The 22,138-nt window shown below is 41.2% G+C and overlaps 1 long non-coding RNA gene across 2 annotated transcripts; it reads right to left on the reverse strand.

Moving 5' to 3' along the window:
- Positions 1-346: 346 nt before the first annotated feature.
- Positions 347-2,978, reverse strand: LOC122203806. Of its 2 annotated transcripts, none has more exons than XR_006195346.1 (3): positions 2,895-2,978; positions 1,541-1,707; positions 347-871 (listed from the first exon to the last, which is right to left on the reverse strand). It is a non-coding gene; the product is annotated as an uncharacterized LOC122203806 (long non-coding RNA). The 2 variants fall into 2 exon arrangements; XR_006195345.1 differs by having other exon boundaries at positions 1,541-1,710.
- Positions 2,979-22,138: the final 19,160 nt, after the last annotated feature.

Below are 22,138 nucleotides of genomic sequence, written 5' to 3' on the forward strand. Positions count from 1 at the left end.
ATCTGGGACTCATCTGGACAGAATCCCGGTATTTAAGAGTTAATGGCATTTTGCCCAGTATTAGCCACACTGGGTTTTTCTTTTTTTTCCTTTAAATTTTTTTTTAGTGTTTATTTGTTTCTGAGAGAGACGGAGTGTGTGTGGGGGAGGGACAGAGAGAGAGGGAGACACAGAATCCAAAGCAGGCTCCAGGCTCTGAGCTGTCAGCACAGAGCCGGACGTGGGGCTCACACTCAAAACTGTGAGATCATGACCAGAGATGAAGTCAGACACTTAACCAACTAAACCACCCAAGTGCCCCTAGATTTCTTTTTTAACATATAGAGCCCCTCTGGTTTGCCTGCACTGTCCCAGTTTATAACATCTGTCCCAGAACAAGTATGATTAGTGTCCTTTATGCTCAAAAATGACCCTAAGTAGGCAATAAATTACATGACTGTGTAACCGTGTGGGGTTCATTCATGGTCCTTCCAGATGGAGCACATTTTATCCCCATGCTCACTAAGCAGACCTCCTCAGTCCCTGCAAGGGAACTCCCTTCCCTCACAGACTCCAAACACTTGAATCTCTGTCATGGGCTTTTCTTTAGGGATGGAAACGATTTTATTTCTCTAATAATGTGAAAAGTACATATTTCCCTTGGTTCAAAAGAACGTTTCACTTAACTGCATTTCTTGAAAGGTCACATTCCCCGCATATCCCCTTGAACATCTCTGTTAGGAGAAGCTCGTTTATGTAATCTTAGCGGATTTGTAGCTTATAGATGGGATCTCTGTTGCCCTTCATTGTTTCTTCCTTCAATAAACGCACACATGCCCGGTTCATCATAAGGTGGGTTTTGTTTTCCAGACCAGTGGTTAGAATCCACAGCCTAAGAATTGAATTGAAACATATCTGGATGCTTATTAGGTCTCAACCAGAGGGTCAAGACAATATCAAGCTAGCATTATGTCCTTCCTTGGAGGATGCTGTTGACAATCAGCTGTGACATGCCTGTTTTTAATGAGGTTCTCTGTCTGCAAGACCACAGAAAGAAGGAAACTTCTCTCCACACTACGCTCAGGATGTGCTGTCCCACTTAGCAGTGGTTAGAATGACAACTGAGTTTTTATTTATAATGCCTTTAATTTTTCTTTAAGTTATTCATCATAGCTCTCTTAGATATAGTAGAAAAGCAATAGCAATAACTAGTATTTATATAATGTTCCTATGTGCCAGGCACTGCTCTGGGCGCTATAAACATTCTAGCATGCATACTCACTCACTCCCTGGGTGGTTGGTACCATTATTAACACCAGCTTAGAGACCAGATAGCAGAAGCTGAGGCTGTCACATGAGTTGTGTGCACCCACACAGCGAATCGGTGGCAGAACTGGGACACAAACCCAGGTCACCTACTCCAGAGTGCCATTCAGCCTCCCGGATTCTAGTCCTTGCTTACTTTACTTTGATCTCCCTCCATGATTATACTTTTATTTTACACAATAACAATAATAATGACAAGAACAAGAACAACAAAACGTGAAAAGGAGTGCCTTACTTATGCCATTGTCCTCTGGCACAAGACAACATCAGGACTCCAGGCTGTCACCATCCAGTGGGTTATAGAAGCCTCTTGTCAGTGTTCAGCATGGGAGCTCTTTTCTTTCAGCTTGAAATTATATGTCTATGAAACTTGCAAACAATCCATGAGCAGTATTTGAGCATCTGCTAGAAAATACCATTATACTGGCTGTAAAAGCTGAAAAAACTGCATCCTTCTGATATCGTTGTGTACTTATCTGACTTTAGAAGAGAGAATCAATGAAACGAAAGGCAGGAAATGGAGTAGGTAAGATCCTCTTGTGACATTTTCCAAAGACTCTGAAGGGCAAATACTATAAAGGGAGAGGAGAAGTGATATTATTGGATATATCCAATAATAATTGGATATAATTAAATTTTGGAAGTGCTTCGGGTTAGGTCTTCAAGATCTATGGAGGAAAATGGTTTTAATGAAGTTGCTATGAGAAGACCTTGTTATATAAAGTTTTAGACTAAAGATTGGTTAATTGATTCAAAATCCTTTCATTTAATTATGCTGTAAGTAGTATCATGTATAGTGTAAATACATAGATATGTATGAATATAATATATATGAGTATGCATTATATATGGTACATTATATATTCATATATATGAGTATATATTATAGTATTATATATTACATATAATTATATGCAAATATGTTTATGGTATACATATATATACTTATACTGCATACTTATTAAAAGGTGTCTGATCACCAATTTCTAATGTAGGGAGGGGGGTCCTCCACAACGATAATTCTTTGTGACACCAGCTGGATGTCCTACAATTTAACTCAATTCTGACACTATCTACCCCAAGATAGCATCTAATCCCACAGATTAAGGTCTCAGACCTACAAGACTGCCCTCCCAACCCGAATCCGATGCCAGTTGTAAGTCCAGCTATAAAACTAGCTATAAAATTAGAGGTTCCCATGGTCCCCTCCTCTGGTTTGATTAATTTGCTAGAGTGGCTCATGGAACTCAGAGAAATATTTTGCTTACTAAATTACCAGTTTATTATAAAAAGATACAACTCAGTGACAGCCAGATGGAGGACATGGGAGCTTTCATGCCCTCTTCGGGTGCACCTCTCTTCAGCACCTTCATGGGCTCACCAAACCAGGATCTCTCCAAACCGGATTCTGGGAGGCTTCATTAAATGGGCATGATTGATTAAATAATTGGCCTTTGGTGATCAATTCAACTTGCAGTCCCTCTCCCCTCCTTGGAGATCAAGGAGTAGAATTGAAATTTCCAACCCTCCATTCATGGTTGGTTCCCTTGGTAACCAGCCCCCATCCTTACGCGCTTTCCAGAACTCACCTCATTAACATAAACCCAGCTGTGGAGGAGAGGAGCTTGTTATAAATAACAAGACACCCATTCACCTTTATGATTCTGGAGAAATTTCTGGAACTGAGGACAAGAGACCAAATACTGTGTCAAAAGATGTTCCCATTGCTCTTGGTCTTTTGGCTTATTTTGGTCATCTGAATGTCCAAATATATATACCTTATAAGTCACAATATTACACACACTAATAAAAGTGTATATATTATATATATGTATATATGTGTTTGTGTGCATACTTTTTTAAAATTTTTTAATGTTTTGATTTATTTTTGAGACAGAGAGAGAGCATGAGCAGGGGAGGGGCAGAGAGAGAGGGAAACACAGAATCCAAAGCAGGCTCCAGGCTCTGAGCTGTCAGCACAGAGCCCAACACGGGGCTCGAACTCACAAACCATGAGATCATGACGTGAGCCGAAGTCGGTAGCTCAACCGACTGAGCCACCCAGGTACCCCATTTGTGTGTATACTTTTATAAATATTAGTGTAAGTGTATAGTTTGTAAGTAGTATATAAGGCTTTTCTCAAACTTCAAAGATTCATGTCTGTAGAAATGTACAAACCTTTGAAAGGAAGAAAAACAAACTTCCCCAAAATATACCTCTGGCATATTGATTATTTTAGGCTGATTATTTTTGAAAGGCTATAGACACAATAGAAGTTGCCTGTTTGTGAGGAAAACTTACATTTATAAGGGAAATCTCTGTTTGTAAGGGGGTCTCCTTTTTGTACCAAGAAGAGGAGGATGACTAAATCTCTAGAAACTTTTATCAGTGGGAAGGCAAGGACTTGAATCTCCATAACACCTTACCCTCCTTTACTGTGTTTTTCTTCCATCACTGGCTGCCCCCCCCCCCCACCACCACCTCCCTGCATCCCTCCACATCTTTCCTTTGTCTTCAGCTGGAGATGGTATTTAAGTTGGTGGCTTGGAGCATTGGGGAAGTTACTCAGTTTTCCTGGGGCTCTCCCATGTATGCAGGAGGCATGCATGTTATCAAACTTCTGCCTGTTTTTCTCTTTTTAATCTATCTTTTATTACAGGGGAGGGAGGGTCTCAGCCAAGAAAACTAGAAAAGTAGAGAAAAACTTATTTTCCCTCCTCTACAAATATGAGTGTGAGACTTGGCTTGGTGGAGTGCCTCACTCTGTATCTTTGTCATGCTGTTGTTGGGGGAAAAATTTTCCTCTGCCTTTCAACATCCTTCTAGCTAGACGATGAATCAAATTGCCATGACACAGATTAGCAGGAGAAAATCAAATTTAATGTTCTCCCTACTGGGAATCCACACAGACAAGAAGTTCCAAAGGCAACATAAGGCTTGTATGGCATCCTGAGCTAAGGAGAGGCTTAGGGGATACAAAGGGGAGGAAGACCACTAGGAGGAAAGTGAGAGATGTTTGGAAAACTAAGGTTGCCTTGTTATGCAGATAAGTTTCTTAGGTCAAGAGGAATCTCTGTTAATAACTCTGTTCCAGGTCCTACTGGCAGTTGAGGGGTAGGTAAAGGACTTTTCCCGAATGTGCTGAATTTTGATCGCCTTTAACTCAAAATAATCTTCATACCAAAATGGCCCATCTTGGGGATGGACTGTCCTTGGACCCTAGGCTGCAAGTACAGCATGGTTCTCCCTTCCTTTCACTACTACATGGTACCACCTCATGACTTCAATAAAACACATTTGTTACAGATGTAACACCACACAGATTCATTCTCGTATTGAAATGAAGATGCCTTTTTCACCCTGATGGTGAATAGAAAGTTCCACCAGAAACAACAGAAAATTCATAGGACTGTATACAAACTTTCAGAGTGAACAGCTCCTTATTTTCATCTTGATCATGGATGTACTATATAATGACAATGATTTGGAAACAGCCATTTAAGACATGGCAAATTCAATTTGCAGTAACGTGGATGAAACTAGAGTGTATATGCTAAGTGAAATAAGTCATTCAGAGAAAGACAAATATCATATGATTTCACTGATATGTGGCATTTAAGATACAAAACAGATGAACATAAGGGAAGGGAAGCAAAAATAATATAAAAACAGGGAGGGAGACGAGCCATAAGAGACTCTTAAATACAGAGAACAAACTGAGGGTTGCCGGTGGGGTGGTAGGTGGGGGAAGGGCTAAAGGGGTGATGGGCATTAAGGACGACACTTGGGATGAGCCCTGGGTGTTATATGTAAGTGATGAATCACTAAATTCTATTCCTGAAATTATTATTACGCCCTATGTTAATTAAATTGGGCTGAATTTTTAAAAAAATGTAATAAGAAAAAGATTAAAAATGTCAAATTATTAATGCATAAATTTATACTCCTGGTGCTATAAAAACAGTGTATATGATATATATATGTAAATATATGTATGTATATATATACATATGTATGTATATATATACATATATGTGTGTGTATATACATATAGATGTGTGTATATATGTATACGTATGTATATGTACATATATATGTGTATATATACACACGTGTGTATATATACACATATATATGCGTACATATATGTACGTGTATATATATGTGTGTGTATGTATACATATATAGTATCACAATAATGACATTAAGGTTGCACTAGTGGAGGCTATATTGAAAATCCACATCATAAGCCTTGGGTTTTAATTTACTCAACAGATAGAGGTGTCTTTTTACAGGATTAATGACAGAATTGCTTGCACTTCAAAAATATGACATTTTAGGTACTTAATCTTATTAGTAAATAAAAGTCAATATTTTTCCTCATTTAAGCATACATGCAAATTCCTTAGGCATATACCCTATAAATGTGCTCACACCCCACCACTATTACCTGAAAACCAGATCCCGTTCATCCTCAAAGCGGTTGGGACCCCCTTGGGAGCAGAACATAACTGAAGGTGCTATTCCATTGAGCCTCCTGAATCACAGATCACAGGCAGAGACTAGCCAAGGAATACTGTGCCCTAAAGATAGCCTTGCATTTTCTTTTTTCTTTTAATGTTTACTATTTATTTTTAAGAGATAGAGAATGCGAGGGGGGGAGGGGCAGAGAGAGAAGGAGACACAGAATCCAGAGCAGGCTCCAGGCACTGAGCTGTCAGCACATAGCCTGATGCAGGGCTTGAACTCACAAACCACGAGATCATGACCTGAGCTGAAGTTGAACGCTTACCCGACTGAGCCACTCAGGCGCCCCTACCCTTGGCATTTTCATGTTTAAAACCGAGATATGGGACATTCACTCGTTATTGGTAAACTGATGTCCCGCACGCTGCACTTTGGGAGCCCATTTTTTCATCACATGAAAAAGGGCTAAAAATTTAGTAATTTAGTACTTATCTGTTTCAGGCTTTTCGTAAGATTGAAATAGAATAATATAGGTACCCAAAGTGGTCTTTAAATTTATAAAATGACAAATGCTAATCATTTCTATTAGAAGCAACACCAACTGGAAAAAAAAATGTGGATCTTTAATCTTTCCACCCCTTTAGTGAATGTTTTTAATGAGGTTAATTTTAGAACAGGATTCTATAATAAACTAAAAACAATGATAATGGAAACATTAAACATGTAGACTTGACAAGTACTTCTGTAAGCAGAAAGAGTTAGGGGTTCCCTAAAAAAAAAAAAGATGAGATACAGCTTTGTTGACTTAAGAGAAGTTGTTTTAGACCCACAGCTATTTTCACAATCTATAGCAACTGGCTCTATTTGCCAAAAGCACTTCCTGCAGAACTTCCTAGGAGGTGTTAGAATTACAAAGGAAGACCAAAACCTCAGGAGTTAAGAATTTTAAGGGACCAAAGGAATGCCAAAACTAACAGTCTCTACCAGGCCAGGAAATAACCTAACCATATCAGAGACAATAAATCAGTGGCAAAACTCCCAGTGCTGTTTAAGAACTAAAAGTTGACCCAACACACATTCTTGAGTCATTTTTGCAGGATTTAAACCCCTTTGAGCACTCAAATGCCAGCCTAACTGAAGCCAGAGAATTAATGATGCTGACCCTTGCTGGCCCTCCTGATTTCATTCATCCTTGACCTAGTCTGTCAAGTAGGATGAATTTTGCCCCAATTCTATAACGAACTCTCCTTTGCAGCCCCTTCGTGAATATGCACGCACCCCAGTTTTGTCGTTCTGGGAGACACTGCTTTGGGAAATATCCCTGGTGTTCTCCTTACTTGTTCCAAGTCAAATACTTCCTTTTCTGGCCTTTGGTTGTGTCTTTTGGCTTGACGCCCACCAAGAGGGGAACCCAGATTCGGATCACGCTTTCATATACATTTATTTTATTTTATTTCATCCTTCCCATAACCAGAACCCATGGAGAAGTCAGGCATCATCATGATCAGCATTTGGTTTTACAGTTGAGAGTATTGAGAGGCAATTAGGTTTTCAAAATTGCCTATGAAGGCTCACCAAGAAATGGGGCCAAATCATGCCATTCATCACACTGCCCAAATTTGATAGTGCCGTATACAGTTATAGTTCATGGGTGCAGTGCGTAGGAAAGAGACCCTTGCTTAGCCATATTTGGAAGTGTCTGAACGCACTGAACACAGTAGCAGAGAGGATCATCGATCCTGATCATCTGTGATGCTCAGCCATACGAGGGGCAGGGCTGCCTGGCACACGGTAAGCTGCCCTGATGCCCCCTGGGGCGTCACCTCGCCCTCTTGCACCACGATCCCTCTGAGGTGGTATACAAGTTGTCTCCGCTCAGAACAGAGGATTTCAACAAATGTTTGTTGAATAAATCTAGCATTTGGAGGATAGGGGTAATTTCAAGTATTTTTCTCTATGATTTTGTTATACTTGAGAAGAAAGAGAAATCACTTAAAGGAAAACTGATGTATGAGGCTCATTTGTGCCTTTGAGACTAATTTTTTCATCAACAAAGTAGGGATGATAACACCTGCCAGCAGGAGGGTGAGGGAGGAGCCACACATTATCTCTATTGTTTTCCTCTGTCTTTTGTCTTATTATTTCAGAGTCCTTAGGTGGGTTTTTCCTTAGGAAAAAAAAAAAAACAACAAAACAAGGAAGAAGTCTAAAAATTGCCAAGGCAGAATCCATTCCTTTAAGCCTTGTGATTACAGAGTGTAATTTTGATTCACGTTATTGGGAGCAAACAGCACAAACTGAAAAGGTTTTCTTTAATCACTCAATTCTTCACAATGTTCCCTCAAAGGAAAAAATAAAACAGTCAATAATAATGTTCAAATGTAGCAACTGCGCAGAAGTAAAATACAAAAGTTCTTTTGCTCCTTGTTCATTTAAGTATTCAGCTTTTCTTCTGAAAAACAACCTTTCTTTCAAAGCTTCACTTTGACAAGCATCCTCAAGATTGATGGAAAGAAGTAATCAGCTAGAACCCTGTTTTCAAATCTCTTCACACCTTTATTTTAAGGCTGTGGCTCGAACATGGAAATAGAAGACAGAGCATTTAAATGCATTCAAAGGTTTAAGGATGAAGAAATTTTATTAGAGACATATGGAAGAGAAGGGGGTGATTTTTTTTAACAGAACAGAAAACACCAAGAGAAAATTTGTCAAAGGTCCCCGAGTCAGAGTGGTCAGATGTACACGGTTAACATGAAAATATATGAAACTACAGCCTTAAAGTGAGTGCCAACTCTTTTTAGAGAAGTTAAGCGAAAGTACTTGTGTTCAGTTTTATTTAGTGTAAATCACCAGTAGGAATTATATATAGTTAAGGTATACAACTTGATGTTTTGAAATACCTACAGGGTGAAATGATTACTGCACTCGCGAGCTAATGAACAAACCCATTGCCTCGCAGTTCCCGTTCTCCTTCCTTTTCGCTTTTGTGTTTTGTGTGTGTGTGTGGTGAAAACACTTATTACCCTCAGCAGATTTCAAGTTTCTCAACTATCGTCATCGTGCAGTATAGTCTATCTCCAGAACTCACTCATCCTGCAAAACTGAAACCTTGTACCCTTTGACTGACGTCTCCACATCGTCCCCGTCCCCACCCCCACCCCCAGTGTCCGGCATTCCACCATTCCACCATTCCACGCTCTGCTTCTGTGCCTTTGACATTTTCCGATTCCGCATGTAAGTGACCTTATGCGGTATTCGCCTTTCTATGCCTGGCTCATGTCAATCAGCACAATGTCCTTCAGGCTCATCCATATTGTCACACATGGCAGGATTTCCTTTTTAGAGGCTGAATAATATTCCCTTGTGCTATCCCTTCATCCATCCATCCAGACTTGTCTTTGTTCACCTTTGTTGACCTCCATCCCTGCCTGTGCTACATAGACATTCAACTTCTAAAAGGCAAAAAAAAAAAAAAAAAAAAAGTCTATTCACAATATAAAACCTGGGTCCCAATTTTACTTTTACCAATTACTGTGTCAACTTGGCCATAAGTGACTCCACCAGGAAAATGAGGTCAGGACCTTCCTAAGAAGTTATAGGAAAAATGCAAATAAAGTTCTTAGCACAGGACCCTGCACGTAGTAAGTGCTGAACGGGGTGGGAACTAGGGTGAGGCAAGTGAATATTCTTTATCTTGGTTGCTGAAATTTGGGCACCCCCTCAAGCTTTGCACCTGAGGCGACTACCTCCTGCCTTCCCTCTAACACCAGCCACGGTGCTTAGAAATGTTAGATTAATGGGGTGCCTGGGTGGCTCAGTCAGTTAAGCGTCCGACTTCGGCTCAGATCATGATGTCACAGTTCGTGAGTTCGAGCCCCGCTTCGGGCTCTGTGCTGATAGCTCAGAGCCTGGAGCCTGCTTCGGTTTCTGTGTCTCCCTCTCTCTCTGCCCCTCCCCTGCTTGTGCTCTGTCTCTCTCTCTCTCTCAAAAATAAATAAAAATTAAAAAAAATTTTTTAAAAGGAAATGTTAGATTACTATTATTACCTTGCGCCTTTCTGTGTCCTAGCACCTAAGACAGGCCTTACAGCAGGTGCTCAAGACATGCCTAGTAGTTTGAGAAGGATGATGAGGATAGTAGCACCCAGCATTTCTACTTTAAAAGATTAATACAAATATATGATACTTACTTATTTGTTTTAACATTTGTTGATTTTTGGGAGAGTGCCAGCAGTGGGGGCAGGGGGACACAGAAAGGGGGCAGAGGATCCAAAGTGGGCTCTACATGGACAGGCTGACAGCAGAGAGCCCAATGTGGGCTCAGACTCACAAACCATGAGATCGTGACCTGAGCCAAAGTCAGATGCTCAAATGACTGAGCCACCCAAGGGCCCCAGGTATATGATATTTAAAGACCGGTTTAACTATGCCCAATTCTGTCTGATAAGTGATCTCGAGAGAATAACATTTTATGTCATTCATACATTCACTTCTATATTTTATAGGCTTTAAGATAAAGGTGCGTTTTTAAATTTCAAATTATATAACAACTAAATAATATTCAGATTTGGAATTCCTATGGTTTTGTCATATATGAAACAGTAGATTATTCTCAGAAGATTATGTAAACTCTATTTTATTTGTGAATATAGGTTCAGAATGGCAGATGGTAAAAAGAAAACATTCTACAAAAAATATTTTATAAATACTATAATCTGTGTGTTAATGTTAAAGCTCACATTTCTTGTCATTATTTCTCAAATGCATTATGAACATCAGAATAGTAGCAAAAAGAGTAAGTTTTTGATATTTGTAAATTTTAGGAACGTAAATTTTTCCAAAAGATTACATTATGTATTTTTTTTAGCATTTCACGTTTTGCAAAGAAAGTAATTTGGACATAGAAGGAGCACAGAGAACAATCCGCCTAGCAGTTTCTGCGAGTAACCGAGTTACTGCAGACATAAACTATTTAAGAGAAAAAGTGTGTTTTTTGTGCCTATTTTGGTCCCTTTGCCATATGAACTGACTTTCTTCAACAAAGACTCTTGATGCCTATTTACATTTTAAATAAAATGAAGTTTCCTTTTGCTATTCATTTCACTTCTCCTGTGCCAGTAAACACCCCAAGTAATAATCAAAACTATCTCCTAATTGGAAGGATCTAATTTGTAATAAAATTTGTGGGAAAGTCTGTGCAAAGACAGTACAAAAAAAAAAAAAAACCTAATAAACCTTCACAGAGAGATAATAAATCTAAAGATTTAAACAAACTTCATACAAAATGGGCCACAAAAATGCCATTAAACTTGCACTCTGACTGGTAAATTGGCATATGTCTAGTGAAAATGAGGACAGCAATTCTCATTACAAGTGCAAATAAGACAAATATGGGCCAGCATTTCCTGGTGTAACACTGGATGGTTTTTATTGTTCATTATTTATTCACCGTAAGCAAGGGGTGGAGAGTAAACTGACCTCACCTTAGACCTCAGATGGCTTAAAGTGTCAGGGAAGTGTTACGGTTCTCATTACAGGGAATAAAGAATTACAGATTATTTCCACTCCTAACACAGAGAAAGCTGAAGATCAGTAGTGAAGTGTATAAGGATAAAATTAAAAGTAGTTAAAACCCCATAATTTCTTTTGATGATGTTTAAGGTCAAGCCATTTAAATTTAAAAAAAAAAAAAACACCCCCACCTCTTGATTATTTCCAATCTATTTCACAGAAATCATTTTCCCTCCATGTCCCCTCTGAGTGTTTTAGGTGGGCTCCTGGTGCTCGACCTTACTTACAAGAAATGACCCTAGGCCAAAAACAGAGGACTTTCTCAAAATAAATACACCCATATCTTTTGCCAGGGCACCAATCATTCTGGCTCTTTCTCAGTCTGGTCATGTTTATAGAACTTTATAGAACATTTGATTTCAGACATGAGAAAATTTTAACAATCCATTTCTTAAATATCACAATTTTTTGATAGACCGTTATATTTAACAGAACTTTCTAAAGATTTTAAAATTGAAAAACTTACAGACAATCAAATCACTTCCTTAATTGTTAAAACTATATTTAGGCAAGGCTGATGCCTCATCCGAAATGTGTTCCAATTTTGCCATCATTAACCGTGAAGGGCAATGCACTATGGAGGATAGTACACGTACTCCTCACCTGTAGCATTTGCAACCCAGGACCAGAGATGACATAACAGAAAACACTAAGATCCATCAAAGGTACAGAGATTTTCCCATACACCCTCCGCTCCCACATGATCAACAGCCCCCACTGGAAGGGTACACTTCTCGCAGCTGGTGAACTTGCGCTGATACATCACGATCACCCAAAGCTATGGTCTATAGTCTACCTTAGGGTTCACTCTTGATGGTGTACATTCTACGGGTCTGGACAAACGTACAATGACGTGTGCGCATCATGGTGGTGTCAAGACAGAGCAGTTTCACGTCACTTCTAGAAATCCCCCCATGCTCCACCTATTCATCCTAGCAACCTTCATTTTTTTATTGTCTCCATAGTTTGGCTTTTCCCATAATGTCCCACAGTTGGACCATACCGTACGCAGCCGTCTCAGGTTGGCTTCCTTCACTAAGTGACATGCACTTAAGTTTCCTCCATGACTTTTCCTGGGTTGATAGTTCATTTCTTTTTAGTGCTAAATAATATCCCAATATCTGTAGGTACAGTTTATTTGTCCAGTCACCTACTGAAGGATATCTCGGCTGCTTCCAAGTTTTGGCAATTATAAATAAAGCTGCCGTAAACATCCATATGCAGGCTTTTATCTGGACATAACTCTCTTCAACTCCTTTGGAAAAATACCAAGGGGTGCCATTGCTGGATGGTATGTCAAGAGTAGGCTTAGTTTTATAATAATCATCAAACTGTCTTCCATTTTGCATTCCCATTAGCAATAAATGAGAGTTCCTCCTTCTCCACAACCTCAGCAGAATGTAATGTTGCCACTGCTCTGGATTTGGCGCCTTCTGATTGGTGTGTTGTGATAGCTCATTGTTGTTGTAATTTTCATTTCCCTGACGACAATTGTTGTGAAGCATCTTTTCATATGTTTATTCGCCATTTGTGTATCTTCTTTGGTGAGGTGTTTGCTACGGTCTCTGGTGGGTTTTTTAATCAGATTGTTTGTTTTCTTATTGTTGAGTTTTAAGAGTCCTTTCTATACTTTGGGTAGCAGCCCTTCATCAGACACGCTCACTCTAATAAATTGCCTTCATTGCTGATCCAGTAGTTCTGTGGACGAAACTTGGCAGGCCGATGTGTTGGCCTCCAACAAGGATAAAACTTCAGACCTCAGGGTTCTTGACAACAGTTATGTAAAATTTGCAGTACCTCTAACCGGCCAAATCTTTAGATATAAATATAGATAGACAGATATAGATATAGATATAGATATAGATATAGATATAGATATAGATATAGATATAGATATAGATAATGTAGATATAGATATACATTACACATAGATAAATATATAGATATATGTAGATATAGATATAGATTATATATAACGAGATATAGAGATAGAGATAGATATAGAGAGTTTATACTCATCAACATAAACACTACTGTGCACCAAAAGACATACACAAAAATGTTGATGGTGGCTATATTCTAAATATTCCAAACTGTAAACAATCAAAATATCCACCAACATAGAATAAATAAGTTGTGGTATATTCATACAATGAAATACCACACAACAAGGAAAATAAATAAACTGATACCTATAAGAATATGGATGTATCTAGGGGCACCCGGGTGGCTCGGTCAGTTAAGCATCAAACATCGGCTCAGGTCATGATCTCACGGTTCATGAGTTCAAACCCTGCATCGAGCCCCGCATCAGGCTCCACACTGGCAGTGCGGAACCTGCTTGGGATTCTCTCCCTCTCCCCCTTTCTCTGCACCTCCCCTGCGCTCTCTCTCTCTTTCGCTCTCTCTCTGTCTCTCTCAAAATAAATAAACTTTTAAAAAAATAATAAGGATGCATCTCACAAACATAAGGTGAGGAAAAGAAATCTTACACAGAAGAGAATATACTCTATGATTCCAATGACATAAAATTCAAAATAAGGGGAAATTAATGTGACAGTAACAATCTGAATAGTGATTGCTATCGGTGGGGTGCAATGACTGGGACAGAGTAAAAGAACCTTCTAGAGAAGTGGAAAATATCTGCATGTTACCTGAGTGGAGGGTGCATGAGTAAACTGTAAAATGTCATATAACTGTAGAGTTTAGATTTGTGTACTTAATGTTCATTATAACTTGAGGTTTAAAAAATCTAAAATGGACAATGAAAGGAGGAAAATGTCAAGAATCTCCTTGATTCCCTTTCTTGTCTGTCAACAGTTTACAAGTCTGACGACCTCCTGTTGACGAGCTGTGAGGAAAGAGATGCCGTCACGTATTCTGCCAGCAGACAGAGGAACCCAGTGGCTACGAAGGCTGATTGGCGACGTCTATCACAATTACAGATGCACGTGCGGGCACCCTTTCACCCAGACACCCCACTTCAGGGAATTTACCACATGTGAAAGGATGTGTGTATAATGTCATCCACTGCTGCTCAGTCGGCAATAACTAGAAAAGGCCTGGGGACGTCCCAATGTCTATCCATAGGTCACTGGTGAAGCACACTCTGAGAGCTCCACACAACAGAACCCTACTCAGATGGAAGAGAGATAAAACCCTCCCTGCTCACTCACACGGAAGGGGCTCTAGGAAAAATGGCTAACTGAGAAAAGCGAGGTTTAAGCCTGATATGGAAACATGTCATTCGTATTTAAGAAAGGGAAAATAAGAATATCTTTTCCTATTTGTTTTATTTGCATGGAGAAACCCAGAACAATGCAGGATGGGGAGAGGGTGCATGGGGTAAAGTTAGGAACAAAATCACTCAGTGTGTGTTTTGTAACATTATTCTGGTCTTCAAACCAAAAGAATGCGTTACCTATTCAGAAAACTAAGTTAAATTATTTAAATGGTGCTGGCTCACATGGCTACATGTGTTAAAAATCAAAAGAAATTATGGGGTACCTGGGTGGCTCAGTTGGTTAAGCGTCTGACTTTGGCTCAGGTCATGATCTCATGGTTCGTGAGTTCAAGCCCCGCATCAGGCTCTGTGCTAACAGCTCAGAGCCCGGACCCTGCTTTGGATTCTGTGTCTCCCTCTCTCTCTCTGCCCCTTCCCCGCTCTCTCTCTCTCTCAAAAATAAACATTTTTAAAAAACATTTAAAAAAATAATAAAAACAAAAATAAATTAGATCCCTATCTCATACCATACTGAAAAGATAAGAAAAGAAAGCAAACTTGAGAGTTTAGAAGAAAATATAGGAGAATATTTTTATAATGTAAGAGCTAGGAAGGATTTCTTTAAAATATATAGAGACAAGTCAAACATGAAGGACAATACTGCATTAAATTTGAGACACACACAGAAAAAAAGACACTATAAATAAATTGAAAAGAAACCCACAGATTGTGAGATGATATTTGCAATGCGAATAAACCACCAAGTATTTTTATAGAGCATTCATAAACAGCCCCTTCAAACCAATAAGGGACAAACAACCCAAGAGCAAAACAGGCACAAATATGAACGAGGAACCTAGAAGGGAAGAAACTTGAATGACCAATAAGCATATGGGGAGGAGAAAGACACAAGTGTAATAATGTGGGAAATGCAAGATGAAAATGAGGTACATAAGACACCTGTCAGATATGTAAAATTTTTAAATATGATAACTAGAAATGTTGATTAGGATGTGGGAAATGGAATTATACTTTATAAAATGATACCAACAGTTTTGGCCACTTGATAGATCCAGCAATGTTGCAGTTGTCCCTAACCTCTGGTCCAATGGTTCTACTTCTACGGGTCTTATCTAGAGGACTCTCACACATGCGCATTAGAGACCCATCCCTCCAAAATAAACACAACTTAACTATAACTCAGTAGGGGGATGGATAAATAAACCATTTATTCATTCAGTGGAACACTACACAACAGTTATGTACTAAACCTACAAGGGTCAACATGGATTAATCCTAAAGACATTTTGGGATCAGAAAAGTCAGGTTGCAAAGCAATATGTACAATATGATGTCATTTGTGTGAAAATTTTGCATTCAGGTTTACATGAAATCTACATGGGTACATAAATATGTGATAAATATAGCAATGTGGAAGTAGGCTTAAAACCAATCAACTTAAAAATAGTAGCCACTTTTGGAGGAAAGCAAGCTAATGAGATCTGGTCACCCATTCAATAAGTGCGTAGTAAGGATTTACTATGTGCCAGACACATAGGTATGAGGGATGCTGTGAAGAACAAGACAAATTTACGAAGTTTATATTCCGAGTCCAGGGATGTGAGAGAGACAAACCAATGAATATGTAATGATCTCAGTTGTCTATAAACACAATGGGAAAAATGGAGCAGAAGGAGAGGATGCAGCGTACTGATGCAGGGAATCTGTGTGGGAATATCTCCCAGAGGACATGCCCTTGAGTGGGGATCTGAGGGAAGGCAGGGAAGGAGCCAGTGAAGATCTGGGGAACAAGCTCTCCAGAAAGAAGAGCCCAGAGCAGGAATGAGCTTGACGCGCTCAAGGAGCAGCAGACAGGCCAGAGCTGGAGGGAGGCAAGAGGCCAGACAGACCAATAGCCCAGATGGTGTTGGGCCCTGGTAGCCTCCACGACAAATGTGGATCATTTCTGAATACGATATGAGGAGTGTCTCAGTCCGTTCAGGCTACTATAATAGAATACCACAGACTCGGCGTCTTATAAACAACAGACATTTATTTCTCACAGTTCTGGAGGCCGGAAGTCCAAGATCAAGGTGCCAGCAGATTCAGTGCCTGGTGAGAACCCACTTTCCAGATGGCCATCTTCTTGATGTGTCCTCACCTGGGGGAAGGAGCTAGGGAGCTCCGTGGGTTCTCTCATTAGGGCCCTAATCCCATTCGTGAAGGCTCTGCCCTCGTGCCTTCGAGCCTGGGCTCGAAGCCTGGCCTCGAGCCTGGCCTCCTGCCTGGGCTCTGCCCAGGGCTTTTCCAAAGGCCCCTCCTCCTACTACCTCGCTCTGGGGATTAGGTTTTAACAGGAATTTTAGGGACACAAATGTTCAGTCCACAGCTGGCAGTGACTGGATATAATTTGCTCTTTAGGAATCACTGGGTTGTGGTGTGACAGACCGACTGTAGAAGATGGGGGGAAACAGGGGGACCATCTGGGAGATGATCACCAAAGCCTGGGAGGGAGATGATGATACAGGGAGATTGTATATTTGGGAGAAATCGTGGATCAATTGATGCACTGCAGGGGTGCGGCATAAAGGAAAGACGGGACTCAGGGAAAGATCCTTCATGCTAAGCAGGTGGGGGAATGTGAACACCTTTTACTGACAGGGAGGAGTCTGAGGCATGAACATATTTGGTGGGAAATCAGGAGTTTTGTTTTGTGAAGTTGATCTGGGGTGGATGGTATACTCTCAACCTAACCTGAAACATCTCATTTCTTAATTTAAAAGTTGTAGGGCAAATACTGCAGAATATTCGCATGTGTTAAAAATCTCAGCACTGGGTACATGGGCATCAATAACCCAGAGTATGTTCAAAATGTTTCATTTGTAACAAAAGGAACAGTCGGGCTCACAGTGGAGCAGTGCTTTCTGGGTAGGGCCAAGGTGCATGAACCATAATGCCGTTTCCATCCAAAAACGAAGAAGAGGAGAAGGAAGCGGGAAGGGCAGAGAGGAGAGGAAGTAGAGAATGTGGCTGCTTTATCTGGTTCAGTTAGAAGTTACAAGGAAAGCATGTGAAAGCTGGCAGGCAAGGCTTCATCACGGAGTCTCCCTCAGCCGAGGGTCTGAAATCACACCATCCAGCCCCACGCTCATGATCCCTGAAGACCCGTCTATAAAACCACATTTCATACTCACAGAAGGCTGCGTAACGCACGTGGTGTTTCATGTGCCTCACATGCCTGGGTTTCCAGCTCAGTCCTTGGGCAAGATGCCTGACCCTCTGCGTGGCTCTGTCTTCTCATCTGGAGACAGACCCAAGGGGCTACCATGAGCATGTGTGTGGCCAAAGTCCCTCACAGAGGAAGCAGTCAGAGAATGTTGGCTGTAGGAACTGTTACCGTGGGTGCTGCTGCACTCCCTGTGTCCCTCCTGAAGCCAACGTCAGATCAACAAAATAGGACAACTATGAGACGATCGGACCTAAGCGTGCCACAGAGGACCCTTGAGAAAACAGGTCATGTGGGATCACATCATGACATTTTTTACACAGACAGGGTCCTGAACTTGATTCTTGCTCTGTCTCTGTCTACTCTGTGACCTTGAACGATCACTAAAATAGTCCCAGTACCAGCTGCTCAATCCAAACATGAAGATAGGATCTGCCGTATCTCTTCTCGGGGCTTTGGGGACCAGGAGGTAAGGGATATTAAAGCATTTAAAGAGCAAGCCAGAAAGCATGACTGCCCACCCGATCGGAGTGTGCATTTTTGCAAAGGAACGTGGACAGGTGTGCCCAGAAGTGCCCCGAGCACATTGACAGCCAGGTCCAATTCCTGCCTTTCCCACACAAAGCCCAACATGGCTTCGAAATGCCCTGAACTTCTCCTCTCTCCACAGGCAGCATTTTATTCTCTCTCTGCGATAGAAACAGGCAATTCCCCATATCAGTGCCAATGTGAGAAGGAACCTGCAGTCATCTGCATGATATGCCGTGAGCCAAACCTTCATAAATATGAGATTTGGGGTAAATTATTAAATATTTCCAAAGTCTGTTTTTTTAATCCATAAAGGGGGAAAAGTGAGGCTTCATGTATGGAACAGTTGGAAGCAGTAAGTGTAATCATTTGGGTGGAATGTCTCATGTTGTGTTTAACACGTAGCAAGTTCACAAAAAATGTGTCCTCCTGTCTCCTGGAAGCCCACGATGCTACAGTCTCTCAACATATCCTGTAACGAGGGATTACTCTTTTCTTTGGGTCAGGGAACACACCTCTGAGAATGCCTTCTTAAAACCAAAATGAAATACCAACACACACCTACCGGAATTGCTGAAACTGAGGAGAATGGTAACGCCAAGTACTGACAAGGACACAAAGCAATTGTAACGTTGGTAAGGGTAAATGGAATGGAACTGTGGAGAGATGATGCTCGAGAGATGTAGAAGCCAATCAGCCTCGCCGTCTTAGCTTTCAACCTGTTCGTCACATTACTATCTAGCACTTTCAGTGGCCGGGAGCCAAGCCTGAAGGGAATGAGGTTTGATGCTTTTGCAGGAGGGGAAACATGTTCCTTTACATTGAGCAACACGGGCTCAGATGAGCGAAGGGTAGAAAACCTTCAAGGTATTCTGGGTACCAAAGACAAGATCCAGCAGGTGGGAGAAATATGAAGACAGGCACAGGCATCAAAAGGGAGGGGATGAAAGTCAAGCAGGAGGGTACCCCACACGAACCTGACAGCCCACGATGATCTATGAAGCATCCCTCAATCATGAGGATAAGAAAATCACGAAGTACACATTCTTACGTTAAAAGCATTTTTTGTGCACAACGTAGAAAATAAATGGCAACCTGAGGAGTTTAACTTCCATATGCACAGTGCCTTACAGCTTAAAAAGTGAACGTGTTGTGTACACGAATTTCTGAATGCTCTGAATAGTGGTTATTATTTCAGTTTTATACATGAGGAAACTGGAGCCTCCATGGCCTCGGTTACCCAGGATCAGGGAGCTAGTGAGTGGCAGATATAAACTTAAGAAGCCCTCCCATTCTCAGCCAGAGTTTCTTTCTTCTGTGCCAGTGGTTCTCAACCAGAGGATGACATTGCATCGCAGGGGCCACTGGCAATGTCTGAAGACATCTGTGATTGTCAACTCGGAGGGGGTAGTGAGTGATGCTACCGGCACCTGGTGGGTAGAGACCAGGGACGCTGTTAAACACTGACGGTGCATAACAACAGCCTCTATAACAAAGAATTACCCATCCCAAATATCAATAAAGCCAAGTTTGAGAAACCTGGATTTATACCACATCTAGCTTCCCGAGTCTATATTGCAAAACTAGCTTTTTCTCCAACTTAAAGATGAAATAACAGAAGCATAACAAAAATATATGAATTTTGCCTCTTCTTTCCTTTCTTATTGGTTTTACCACCACTCAGGACAAATGCTAATCTCTGTTTTCTTCTACTTTCAAGTCACAGCTAGTAGCTGCAGTTGGTTGGACACACTACCACGAACTGTGAGTCTGTCCATTGATCAAGATAACATTAGGTCATTCCGTGGAAACAAAACAAATAAACCAAGACTAAAGAGGAAAACAACGATTAATTTCTCATTACCATTACGTGTCCAAAAAGTGTGGGTGGGATCACTGCTCCACAAATACTCAGGGACACCGGACACCAGTGGCTTCACCATCTGGGAACTACGCCATCTCTAGGACCCCTCAACTGCATGACAGGAGAAAGCTTGAAGGCTGCATGCCAGTAATTAAAGACTTCACTGCCCACCATCTAGAACGAAGCACATACCAAGAGAGTATGGGGAGGCTGGAAGTAAATGTAGGAGGTGCTCTGAATAAAAGGTGCCCCTCTCTTCCATGGAGGATACCCTGCACTCACTCTGTAGAAAGAGATGGGCTTAACCGAGAGCCAAGAGTGACACAACGAAAGCAAGTTCTCTCTGGGCAGGGGTGAGATAACTCGGTTCTCGGAGACATAGAATGAACTGTTGTCCCTTGTATGTTTATGGCTTGGCCATATGACCATTTAGCAATGCCTTGCACTTCACAAAAGTTGAGTCAATAGTTATGCAGTCAATTCAATGTCATTGCACGCCCTATCTGTACAACGTAGTATATGCTTCATAGGATTGTACAAGGAATATGGGGTTTCCAGAAAGTACACGAAGGAACTGGAAGTTTGCAACTGCACACAAGTGTGATGATGTGGTTTTAGAATATGTGGATAATTGCAACGGGTAATTTAATAGGAGGTGGGCATTTCTAGAAGGACTTTAAGCACAGGAATGCTAGAAAATGACAAGGACTGCAAACAGACTTCTCAAATGCAATTCAAATGATGTAATGGCTGCCCAGAGCCTTGTGTTAAGCAGGACTCTGAGGCTGTGAGACCAGCACGTACCTGGAATGAAAGTCCAGGTTAAGAGCATTGTGCTCCAGGCTGCCAGGTCTGTTCAAGACTTCTGGCACCAGCCACTGGTACTCAGATGTCCATGGACACCCTCCCTTCAGATCACCTAGCTACAAATTCACGGATGCCCATGGACTCTCTCAGATTTGAAAATTTGCTAGAATGACTCACAGAACTCAGGAAAAACACCATGCTACAATCACAGGGGCTTTCTATAGCAAAGGGATAACAATCAGTGCCTGCCAAAGGAAGAGACACTACTATAGACTGAATGTCTGTGTCTCCCAAATTCGTGTAACACTTAACCCCTAGTGAGACGATATTAGGAGGAGGGCTTTGGGGAGGGTGATAAGATCATGAGGGTGGCACTCTCATGAATGGGATTAGTGCTCTTATAAAGAGGCCCCAGAGAGTTCCCTCACCCTTTCCACCACGTAAGGACATGTGGAACATCCATGGTCCGGAAGCTCTCCCTACATACCGTATCTGCCAGTGTCATGATCTTGGATTTCCCAGCCTCCAGAACTGTGAGAAATGAATTTATGTTGTTACGAGCCACCCAGTTTGTGGTAGTTTTGTCACAGCAGCCCAAATGGACTAAGACACATAGGGTGGAATCAGGGAATAGGAAGGTTCCATGCCCTCCGGGACACCTTCTCAGTGTCTATCTACGGAAATACGCAGACAGAGCATTAACACCTCGGGGCCCCTGAGCTCAGTGTCCATAATCTGTGTTGGGGTTTCATTACACAGGCATGACTGATTGAACCATGTCCCATGTGGCTGTCCAAAGTGCCACCCCTCACATCACATGGTTGATCTTTCTGGTTTGGCCAGCTCCTCACCCTGAGTCATCTTAGCATGAGCTATCAGATCTGGTCAAGCAGCCCACCACAAATCACGAAGAGGTGCCAATCCCTGGGATAATTCCACGGATTTAGAGGTTACCTCCCAGGAGCCAGGGACAAAGGCCAGACATCTCTTTGGGTAAAGCCAATTCTTCACTCAGCAGCAGGAAATACGAAGAATGTTAGTAATGATTTTATTATTAATGACTTCACACATAATTTCATAAATATTTCATTGTCAGCGATTCTGTTTATTAAGAACAAATAATGGGCCAGGTCCTGTGCTAAATATT

This window comes from Panthera leo, chromosome D3 (genome assembly GCF_018350215.1).
Source record: "Panthera leo isolate Ple1 chromosome D3, P.leo_Ple1_pat1.1, whole genome shotgun sequence".
Taxonomy (NCBI): domain Eukaryota; kingdom Metazoa; phylum Chordata; class Mammalia; order Carnivora; family Felidae; genus Panthera; species Panthera leo.